The sequence below is a fragment of the Plecotus auritus genome (assembly GCF_963455305.1).
Source record: "Plecotus auritus genome assembly, chromosome: 5".
NCBI lineage: Eukaryota > Metazoa > Chordata > Mammalia > Chiroptera > Vespertilionidae > Plecotus > Plecotus auritus.
In genome coordinates this window covers 4,717,731-4,730,285 of record NC_137776.1, presented here as the reverse complement: position 1 = coordinate 4,730,285, position 12,555 = coordinate 4,717,731, and positions in this window count along the sequence as shown.

Below are 12,555 nucleotides of genomic sequence, written 5' to 3'. Positions count from 1 at the left end.
ACCTACTCCCATGGATAGAACCTGCAACAATGGTTTGTTTACGTTGGAATGTTTGCAACTTTGCTGCTTCACCTTGGTAGCGTTCTATGCAGGTGCAATAAGCTTAATGAAAAAACATGTCGCATTTCAGCTTTCCTCTGGAATTTGGGGACAGCTTTGGCATTGATGACCTCACTTGGTACGTTAAATAAGGACCAGTCTTTCTTCCTACCAGGTAGATAGGTGTCAGATGGAGGTTTTTTAAAATAAAGAACCTTGAAAAATTCTTTATTACAAGGTCCTTTTCAACAGCTTAGGTCAGATGGGGAAGTCCCTTCTGCTGGTAGAAGAGTCAAGATAGAGGTTGTTTTTTTATATATTTTTATTGATTTCAGAGAGGAAGGGAGAGGAGAGAGAAACATCAATGATGAGAGAGATAGAGAGAGACAGAAAGAGAGAGAGAAACCTCAATGTGAGATGTCTCTCTCACATCAATTGGTTGCCTCCTGCTCATGTCCTTATCAGGGCCAGGGATCAAGCTTGCAACTGAGGTACTTGTCCTTGACTGGAATCAAACCTGGCATTCCTCAGTCCTTGGACTGATGCTTTAGCCACATAGCCAAGCCAGCCAGGACTCACAGAAATATTTTCAAAGTCACCATTTTGAAAAATGGTATAGAAAATTCTTTTAATAACATTAATTTTTGTTAGATTTATTTCTATAGAGTTTTGGATAATGAAAGAAGTGGGACACTGATATATATATATATATATATATATATATATATATATATATATATATATATATATACCAGTGTAAAAATGTTTACAATATAAATTTTGTAAGTTATACCAGTGTATATATGTTTGCAATATAAATTTTCCTCTTATCTAAGTTAGATTGACATATACACAAATAGTGAAATGATCACAGATATACTATGCAAATATGTTCTTTGGTAATAAGATATGCATTCAACATAGTTTTATATATTTTCATATTTTATTTTACCTCCAATATTCCCCAATTTGAAATATTATGCAATTTAATAATAACTATATATAATTCCAACCAGTTCATTGATGTGCAACCAACTTCCTCAGTTGAAATGCTTGAAATGGCTCCTTTTAAAAAATCAAAAAGTAGACCCATATAATAGAAATAGAAAGTGAGCCATGTAATTTGGAAATAAATTGTTTCCATACCAAATTGCTCCTTTTTTGAAAATGGTTCATATAATTTGGTGATGTTATTTTCCCCACAAATAATAAAAGATGACTCAGATAAAACTGAGCCCTTATCCTAAGGATCATAAATGGGTTTTTGAGAGTCTTTGAATCTCCTGAAACTATGTGCAAAAATATCCTGGTTTAAGTTTATGAGTATTTTTTCTGGAAGAACTTTACCTATGAAACACTTCTCAGTTACATGATCATCTAAAATATAAGTACCAAGAATAATGGAAAAGGGCCCAAAAGTCCACAGTGAAATAGGGAATGACGTTAATGAGACTCCAGAAGACTTTTGCTACAGGCTGTCATCATAATGTTGAAATGAGAGAAACAAATTTAAGATCTATTGTATGTTTGAATTACCATTATTTAGACTTTGATATGTTTAAAACTCGTGATCAAAGCATTTTAAGGTCAGGAATCTGTAACTGAAATAACTTTAGGTGTGCCTATAGAGGTCAGATTGTAAGATGGGTGAACTGATTGATTGCCTCCTCGTGGGTACAATTTCAGAGGTATCAAAATGAGAAACCAAGAGGCTTAAATTTCTCTTAAATCTTCTCTGAAATGGAGTGGAGTATAAATAAGGAACATTTACAATTTGAACTGAAATCTTAAGCTATATGAAGATGACCTACATCTCCGGACAGATAATGTTTCTTAAATGTACATTTCCATGAAAGGTAACTGTCTAATATACTCATATGTAATACAAATATATCTTGTACACCGAGTTGAGGGCATTGTGTTACTGTCAATAAAAGCAGCATTGTCTAACCCTTTATCTTTCTGTCAGATGACACTGGCAAGACAATATTTGATTAGCGAAGTAGAACGAGTTAGAGAACTAGGTTATCGTTTTTGGAATGAATGTAAGTCTAATGCTGTAAATGTATCTTCACATATGTCACGTAAGATGCATTAGTGCCCATTAGATGCAGGTAGAAGCTAAACATTAATGGAGTGACTGCCGCTATCTTTTCACCACAATGTCCTCCCAGTCGTGTGTGCAATGCCTCTCAACAGAGCTTTCTTCTCAATAATATGCAATTAAGAAATGTGCTCTCCTAACCGCGCGGAGCACGAGCCAAGTGCAGGTTATTAGCAGCCATTTCCAGGACCACTTTGCAAGTGAGAGAATGTGCGTAACAAGGAAGCAATCACTTACCTTATAACGTCTTAAAAAAAAAAAAACACACACACACACGGACATTGATATCCACATAATCTAGTTAGGAAAGCTTTCTTCCAGCTCTTTGTAGTTATCTTGACAATACAGAACATGTGTTCTTCAAGAACATTAAATCTCAGGTTAAAAAACCTTGGATAAATGTTTTAATATTAACAACGGGATCCCTAAAATGGAAATAAAAATATCTATGTTCTCAGGATGATGAGAACTATCGAAATAGTTTTGTAAGAAGCAAGGGCTGAGCAAAGGTAATTGGCATTAGTACTAATGCATAATGAAACAGTTTACCTACTAAAAGTATATTCGGTCATGAAATTAATGTTGGCTTTTCCCACATTCACCAGTGACATTGTGTGTCTCTCCTGACCTCTTCAAGGTATTATATATCACAGATTTCCTAAAGATGCATGTCGATTACAAAACTCCTATTTAAAATGTTAAAAACATCTGAATTATTGTTTCACTTAAGGGGAAATCATAAATCAAAATTTCAAAAAGTGATGGATTATGAAGAAAGCCCATTACTTTCTGCTTTAGACAAAGTGACTTAGTTATAGTTAAAATATATAGATGTTCTAAAATTTCCTACTCCTCATATTCATCAGCCCACATATATAAAATCAGAAGTCTCACATGTAAAGAGATTTACAGTATACTTGACCCTAGCATAGATCCACCTACTGGTATTTACATTGTCTATGTCCACTCTGACCTTCACTTAGGAGTCATTTCTCCATCTGACCGATAGGGGGCTGGGATGTCACCAGTCATGGTTTCTGAGTCAGACCTCAGCAGCAAAGAACAAGTCAAGTGAACTTCCTTTGCTATGTACACACCTGAGCAGGTAACAAATAACTCCTTTCCTACTGCAGAGAGCCTCGCAGATTACAGAGCGCCTGTAACTCTCATACTGCAACTTCAAGTTACATGTAGAGAGAGGGTCAGTGACACAAGGCTCACGTGGCTTCAAGGGTCAGAGCCAGAACTCGAAATTGGATTCCAGCACAACTTCAGAGTCCTGGCCATTCCCCCACAACTCTTTGTGTGATTGTCAATTCGTAATCAACTGTCTGTGTAGGAGGAAAAGTCCCATTTTTTAAAGTGTGCATAACCCGAAAAAAGAAAGATTTCGCTTTATGAGAGGAAAGAGCTAATTCATTCTGTCTACACTGGGGTGTCATGTTAAACACTGCTCTTTGCGTGTCTAACAGATGCAACGATCTTGGTATGATATAATTAAACTCTCTTGGAAAGAGTTCAAGACCAACCCACATTCCGTTGGATTTTGTAATACAGCAACTAATATTACATAGATGTCAGGGGCATCATTATATGCTATGGTAGCAAATGGATTATATTTAGCTTGTAAGAAGTATGTTCTAACTGCAACACTTGTGTGCACGAATGACAGAATTAAATTGGAAACATACTTCTAATATTCCCTATTTGCTAAGAAGCAAAAAGTAAGGCATTGTTTGCTAGCTGCCTCGGTTTCTCCCCTGAAAGCATACTCATGCTGTCATTCTCTTTATTGGCGGAGTGGGGTAGCTACCTGCTGAAAGACAGTATGTCATATAACACTGCTGCTTTCATTTTAATTAGCAAATAAAATAAAAAATGTTTATAGAGAAGGGACTGAATAAATTATGAGACATCCAAAATGGAATTCTACCCAGCCAAATAAAGTAGATCTCTTTGTATTTATTAAGTGAATAAAACAAGAAAAAGAACAGTGTATATATAAGAATCCACTTCTAAATCAAAAGAATAGACACTTGTACACACATAAATATCTGAAAAATTATTTATATATCCTTTTGATTTATCATATATATCACACACATATATAAAGAATGGAAGATCAATATATTTATGGTGTGAATTATATATCATGTGTAATATATACATGCCCACAAACATATATACACATATATGTATACTAGGGGCCCAGTGCACAAATTTGTGCACCTTGAAAGTAACTGTGGGCCACAAGGCTACGGTAGGCGCAGGGGCAGGTCTTGGCCCATCCTCTGTGCCCCCACCCGGCCCCTCCCGCCGCGACCCAGGTGCCCTGACTGCCTATAGCCCTGCTCCCTCTGGCCCTGCTCGCACACACTGAAGGCACAGAGCGATTGGGGGTGGTGCCAGCAGCAGGTGGGAGCGGGTCCAGCGCAGTTAGCAGGTGCCAAGTGCCAGGCGGGACAGCAGCATGCAGTAGCAAAGAATTTGCAGTAACCATCAGAGGCTCGCCCTGATGTGACTGGCGCCCCGCCTTGGTCTGGCACCCCTGCTCACCTGCTCCACCAAGCCGCCATGGCCAATGCCTGCCATGTTCCGTGCACACCCCATGGTGGTCCGCACACGTCATAGCGACCTGTTGTTCGGTTGTTCCAGTTGTTCCATCCTTTGGTCTATTTGTATATTAGCCTTTTATTATATAGGATTAGATGCCCAGTGCCCAGCACGAATTCATGCACAGGTGGGGTCCCTTTGCCTGGCTAGCGACCGGGGCCCATCAGGGCTGATCGGGGCCAGTTGGGGGAGAGGGACCACAGGGGGTTGGCCGGCCGCAGGAGGTTGGCTGTGGGCATGCACTGACCACCAGGGGGCAGCTTTTGCATTGAGTGTCTGCCCCCTGGTGGTCAGTGCGTCGTCATAGAAACCAGTCGTTCAGTAGTTCGGTCAACCAGTCGTAACGGTCGCTTAGGCTTTTATATATATAGATATTATATGTATGTGTGTGTGTGTATGTATATTAGAGAGAAAGACCCAAAATATCACCTGCTACCTACCTTCCTCTTTCTTCACATCACATCACTTCAATATTTCACATTTCACATCAAGACAAGTTTTAATTGTTTTATGGTCTGATGACTTGGATGGTTGATATGGCAATTTGAAGCAATGGGAAATGCAAAAGTACCAAAAAATAAAGACACAATTATAGGCCAATACCATGAATGGAAAGCACTGCCCACCTGAGAAATGGTGCACCATTTCTCTCCACTAATACCAGATGTACACCACTCCTTAAGGAGGATCAAGGAGGAAGAGGCAAAAGTGCAAGGCCAATGTCCATGGCTGAGGGGCTCCCTCCCATACCCTAAGCATCAGCTTCTCATACCAGCTCTTAACTCCAAAATAAGTCTTGCTTAATAAAACAGGTCTTCACCGATCTCTCATGTTATTCCAAAGTGACTTCCCTACCTTCCCGTGTACTCTCTAAAGCGAGCATGTCAAACTTGTGATCTGCGGGCCGCATGCAGCCCCACAAGGAATATTTTTGCAGCCCAGCCAATACAATGGTATGTAAGAAGTATTTTAATAAAATTTCATAACTTAATTTTTACAATATCCTGTTCTACATAATTATCAATAACGAATTACAACACTCACTAATGACTAATTACTATAATGGTGTTGCATTCATTTCCCTTATGCACCTTATGCACAGCACACCACTTCTCTCCACTAATGTAGCAGCAAATATTCTAGCAGCCAATTGCCATGTCGTTAGTCTTGGGCTGACTTGTTTAAATATTTCGCTTTCAGAGAACAAGAAAAATAGGTTTATTTGTGTTATGCTTATTAATTTGTGGAGTTATTCAGTGTCTGGTAAGTTAATGTTTAAGGAAAAAATATTAATTTTTATTAAGATACTAGAAGCCTGATGCATGAAGATTCATGCCAGAATGGGCCTTCCTTTCCCTGGCTGCTGGCACCGCCTTAGCTCTGGCCTGAGCCACCTTTCCACCTTCCCACACTGCCCAGAGGCCCAGATCGGCCGGGGATGGAGCAGAATGCCTGCATTGTCACCATGGTGACGACACAAGCATCCCGCCGCGCCCCTGGCCGCTTGGCGCCTGCGTATGCAAATTAACCTTCCATCTTTGTTGGGTTGATTTGCATACTCACTCCTGATTGGCTGGGGGCGTCGTGAAGGTACGGTCAATTAGCATGTTACTCTTTTATTAGGTAGATTCTATTATTTTATGTTAATGATGACTCACTTATTTCAGCCCTTTGTATTCAGCATGTCTCTATCAAAATAAACCTACGTTTCTATGAAAATTGAAGCTTTTGTTTTTTTGCGGCCCACAGAAACGTAAACCTTGTTTATTTGGCCTGTGTTAGCCTTTGAGTTTGACATGCTTGCTCTAGAGTGTGCTGATTAATGTGTTGAGCTTTAGTATTTTAATGGAATTTAGCCTCACGTGTTGAATGCCAACTATGAATGAAGCATTTTGAGACATCCTTGAGGTATACACGGACAAAGAATCATCTCCCTGAGCTGAAATTAAAGATCTTTGAAACTCAATATTATTGGACTAATTTTTGTATATGAAAAGCAAATCTTAACATACAAAAGTCAGGCTTTATAAAACGTAAATTGGAGAATTTACATAAATTAAAAAAGAAAACTAGTTTTACCGTTATTAAATAATTTGCTATGGAGACATCTCTTCTCTGTAATTAGATGTACTAAAATGTAAAATATATACAATTTCAGAATAAGACCTGTATAATGTAGAGTAGACACCTAATGTAGCTAAATGCCATTTATAAACACTCACATCAGAGGTGGGGCTGTCGGGATTTGCAGGGATAAATGGTCAAGGGAGGGGGGGGCGAAGAAGAGTGGAAATAGCTAAAGTAAAGAACGGAAAAAAAAGATAATGTGCCCCAGAAAGATGAAAGGAATGTCTGCCTTCACTCTTCAGGTGACCTCCTATTTATAGATTTCAGTCCCTCCTGGAACCTGACTCCTTCCTCTTCACAGCATGACCTCCTTCTCAAAATGGGGGAAGTTCCCTCCTTACTGCAGTAACAAGACCTCCGGCCACGACAGAAAACTGAGAAACCAGTAACTGGTCCATTGTCCCACAGATGCCTTCCTGCCTGGTGGCCTTACCCTGTCATTGTATCAGAAGCTTTAGTAATAGCCCGTGAGTGGCTCCGTGTCCAGACTGATGTTGCAAAGCAAAGAAATGAGTATGATGGCATGAAGAAGTCAATTAAATTCTCTTTAAAATCTTGAGAATGATTCTATTTAAACTCTTTTAGCACCTCCCACAATGTTAGATACAACGTTTCAGAAAGTAGTGTTATCGGGCACAATATGCATCCGATTTTGTGTTACCCTTGCTGCTAAAGAAATTGGAGGATTTGATTTAGCATTTACATAAGATAGTACTGTGGAAAATTTTTAACGGTTGAAGGTGATGGGGCTGACAATTTAATCACCTTCCCCAAATGTGTATGGTGGCAGGGAAGGCCACCTAGGAACACATCGCTGCGGAGTATCCACCCTCCTGGCAGCTGCGGTGTTGGGGTTTCTGTGAAAAGAGAAGTCAGGGGGAATGATCAGCATTCTCCTCTCATAGGCTGACGAATTTTTTTAAAGCCTCATTCCTTTAAACTGTGGTTACTAATGGTGTGTGATGTGGAAATCCATCGCCATAGTCAGGTTGTGTTTTCTTGCTGAAAGAGCGTTCATGATCAAATCATACTGGAAAAATCTGAGCTCAGTAAAGTTAAACGGGAGTTTAGTTTTATTTGATGGGCCTTGGCTTGAAAATGCAAATGTGCATTGTGAGTTACCAGTGAGCTGAGGGGTCTTTAGATGGAGCATCTGCCAAATGTATCTTCTAACAGAAGCCGCTCCCCTTCAGCTTTTCCTTTTTTGGGGGGTGGAGGGAGGAGAGAAAAACCCTTGGGTAGAGGAACAGCAAGTGGCGGAGGATATTAGTTCTGAGTGGCCTGCGATGCCACTGACGAGAAATAGGAGGTCAGAAACAAACAAATTCAATGTGGCAGATAACAGAGGGACGACTGATTGAGGCTTTCTGTAAGGAATAAGTGAAATGCCAAGAACAGAAATTGTAAGGACTACTGTGACTCAGACTTTCCAAAAAGCCAGGGAGTAGTCCGCTTCTAGCTTAGTTCAATGGAAGCCCACATGGCCAAAGTCAGATATGAACACAGTTCCTTCCCAAACTGAGTCAAGCTTCTGGTTTGGAGGAGGGGAATTTTTTTTTTTTTAAAGTAAGCCCTAAGATAAGGCTGTAATTAAATTAAATATCAAATTATTGGCAAACATTAACTTGCTGCATATTGTTTCGGTTAAATATCTTAATCAACGAGCACTTTTTGTGAGATGTTTATTTTAAAAGTTTTAAGTGAAAAAAATCACTCTTTTTACCTGCTGAAACTTGGGTAATCTGTACAATGAAGAAACACCCATTCATTCAAGGTCCCCGTGGCAGTGGCTAGCAACAACAATGGCTATGCATTACAATCACCAGGGAAACCTTTGATTGATTGATGGGTTGGTTGGTTGATTGATTTTACAGAGAGTAATGGGGTTGGGGGGGAACAGCAATGTGAGAGAGAAACATGGAAAGGTTGTCTCCCATATGCGCTCTGACTGGGATTGAACCCACAATCTGGGTATGTGGAATCGAACCCACCCCCTTTTGCTGTAGGGGACAATGTTCCAACCAACTGAGCCACACTGGCCAGGGCAACCACCAGGGAAACTTTAAAAAAAGATGCCATTGCCTCTGTCTCCCCACCAGAGATTTGTAATGGGGATTTGTGTCAGCATGCTTTCATTCTCAGGATGATTAATACATATGGTCATGACTGGGGCCCACTGCTCTAAGGGGAAATAAACTATTTCTCCAGGACTGAGATTGTAAATCTACACATCAACTATCAACATGATGAAGGGCACAGGAATCTATAAGGCATAAGGAAACTTTTGCATTATAAGATTATTTCCTTAAATCACTGCTTATTATTTGTGCATCAAAAGTTGAAAAAATAGCAAATTTAATTATGAGTTAAAAAACAACATCCAGAAATGAAGATGACTTCTCTGAAACAAAATCATGGCATTTGATCTACAAGGTAAACAGCATTCTAATATATTTATTAATCACCAGTAATATGATATGCATTTATATTAACAAATTATAAATAAAACTAAAGGAAAATGATTTGGAACATGATTATCCATCTGTCTATTTATTTATCTATCTGTCTACCTACCTATCTGATGTAGGAATAGCTACCTGAAATAGGCTATAAATTAAGGGACAAAATATTATGATATTGAGTTAGATATGAAAATGATGCTATACTTCATGATCAATAATCAACATATTGTATACTTTAATATTACAGACAAATATCTTGATATCTTTACTTTTGATTATAGTTAAGTATATATAAATATAGCTAACTACACACATATTGGTATATTCATGCACTCATTTATATGGGTATCTCCCCAAGGCCATCACGATAGAATCATCCACTATACTTTCCCTACTCTTCAGAGGAAACCTAGGAGGTAGGGTTAGTATTATCCACGTTTTCCAAAGTCACACAGTTAGTAAGTCAGACATATGCGAAGTTTAATTCACCTGGGTGAACATAGGCACACAAAAATTCAATTCGTGATGGCCTGTAGACAGAGGTGTACAGTGGCTCACCTGCACAGGGGTACCCGCCTATATCCTGCCTCAGACACCTCGCTGCCAAAGTCCTGTGGAAACGAAGCAGGAGCCCAGATTTCCTTTAACGTGTCACGTAGGTGCATCTTAGTTCTCAAACATGACATTCAACTACAGAGCCCAGGCTGCAACCCCAGACTTCTGAATTAGAATTTCTGCTCGTGAGACCTGGGATTTGTGTGTCTTAACCAAACCACCAAACCACCACCAGCCAACCCTCAAGGGCTCCCTATCAGTTCCGAGCATGGAACCCTGAGCTCGCTGCTCACGGCTGAGAGTTGGGGAGTTGGGGAGTTTGGGCCTCGCTGGCGCTCCGTAAAAAGGGGAGACAAGAGGCTGCCTGGACAGAGCAGACGTGTTCTCGGTTAGAGTCTCCTTTCCCGGAGAAGAGGCCCCAGGCCTAATCATGGTTTCCCGCTCCACTTCCTAACAAGTCCCTTCCCATGTGTGAAATTTTTTTTTTAAGTTTTCTGGAAAAAATGTATGTGTTATTTCTACCTAAAAAATATGACCACTTGATGTTACCTCCTCTGAATCAATTCTAGCGTGTGTATGCCATGAATAAACGGTGATACCTCAGAAATTTGAAAACAAATAGTGTGCGCAATCTAGAAAAAGAGAGGCATTCTGCAGATCCATGACAGGCTTGTGTTGTGTTTCTAGTGATCACGGAACACCCAACGCAGAGTACCGTGAGTAGCCCTTGTTTTGAATTCAATTCTAAGAAGTAATATGGGCCCTGACCGGTTTGGCTCAGTGGATAGAGTGTCGGCCTGCGGACTGGGGGGTCCCAGGTTCGATTCCGGTCAGGGGCATGTGCCTTGGTTGTGGGCACATCCACAGTGGGGCATGTGCAGGAGGCAGCTGATCAATGTTTCTCTCTCATCGATGTTTCTAGCTCTGTATCCCTCTCCCTTCCTCTCTGTAAAAAAATCAGTAAAATATATTTAAAAAAAAATAAGAAGTAATATGATTAGACCCTGTTCAGGGACAAGTTGAAGCGCTAATGCAATCCCTCAGCTGATCTTCACTGCTGTAAAATGTAATGCCTCTACTTCCTTTGTAGGAACGAGGAGGCTAAATCATATCTACATTTACGTGTTCCACAGCACGACGGTCTGCTCCGTGAGTGATGTTCTTCTGCCACTTGGTGGTGCTTGCCAGTTTCAGAGGGTGTCTCTCGGCGGCCCTGTCACACCGCACACGGTGAGCCGAACACAGTCACAGCGTTCCTGCTGCAGAGCCGCTGCCCCCGCTGCTTAATAATTTACAGAACCTGTGGAAGGCCCTGCGTTTGCTAACCAGTCACAACTGGTAATGAACTCCTTCGGAGTTTTAAGTTACTTGGGGCACGATGTCTGAGGAAGAGCACAGATTACCAGAAAGCGTGCCAACGGTTTACTTTGCAGAGAATTCAATAGCAGTTTGCTCTGCGGAGAGAGGCTCTGTGAGATCCCACCGATGCAGCCGGGGCTGCCACTGCGCAGGTCCTGTTTCCTACCCTGATCATTCCATGCGCGCGTTTAAGGGCTTTGCCTTTAGTGCCAAGCACATGGTTCTCATAACCCTGATAGCTACCACCCCACCCGGCCCGGCACCGGCCCCGGCCCTGGGAAGGGACATGTTCTCACTCCAAACCCAGTTGTTGCATCTTGATCTGCATCTGCATTAACCATAGACAGGCTGCTCTCTCTGCTGACAGGGGGCAGGGGACGGCATCTCTGATTCTTTTCTTTTTTCTCTTTCTTTCTTCTTTCTTTCTTTCTTTCTTTCTTTCTTTCTTTCTTTCTTTCCTTCCTTCCTTCCTTCCTTCCTTCCTTCCTGCCTTTCTTCTTTCCTTCTTTTCTTTTCTTTCTTTCTTTTCTCTTTTCCCTTTCTTTCTCCTTCCTTCTTTCTTTTCTTTTCTTTTCTCTCCTTCCTTCATTTTTCTTTTCTTTTATCTCCTCCCTTCTTCCTTCCTTTCTTCTTTCCTTTTCTTTTCTCTCTCTTTCTTTTCTTTTCTCCCTTCCTTTCTCCTTCCTTCCTTTCCCTCCCTCCCTCCCTCCCTCCCTCCCTCCCTCCCTCCCTCCCTCCCTCCTTCCTTCCTTCCTTCCTTCCTTCCTTCCTTCCTTCCTTCCTTCCTTTTCTTTTTTTCCGAATATCGGCCGGCAGCTCTATCTAATGGGCATCCGGTTTCCTTAAAGAATTTAGCTGCGCTGTCTGGCAGCCCATTTTCTGATGCCTCCGACGTCTGGTCGGATTGATCTGTTTTAATGGAGCCGCCGTGGGAGAGGCGCGGACGGCAGGGCTAGATGCGGGGACCTGCTGCTTAATTGCCGGAGTGAAAGGCTCCGAGGTGCGGGACCTGTGGAGGTGGGCGTGGGGTGGGGCGGTCTCCTGGCGGAGGAGGCGACGCCCGATAAAGGAAGGGGTTTCGCACAGGAAAAAAAAAGCGATTTCTCGGAGGCACGGAGGTATACTGCAGGATCCATCTCTCAGAGGAGAAGTTAGAGAGCACGAAGTGGGAGGAGGTTGGAGGTTAGAGAACTTGAAAGGATCGCTGGGTGCAGTGTGTGTGTGTGTGTGTGTGTGTGTGTGTGTGTGTGTCCATGCGGTGCCGGCAGGATAGACCAGTTCCTGCTTTCCCAAGTG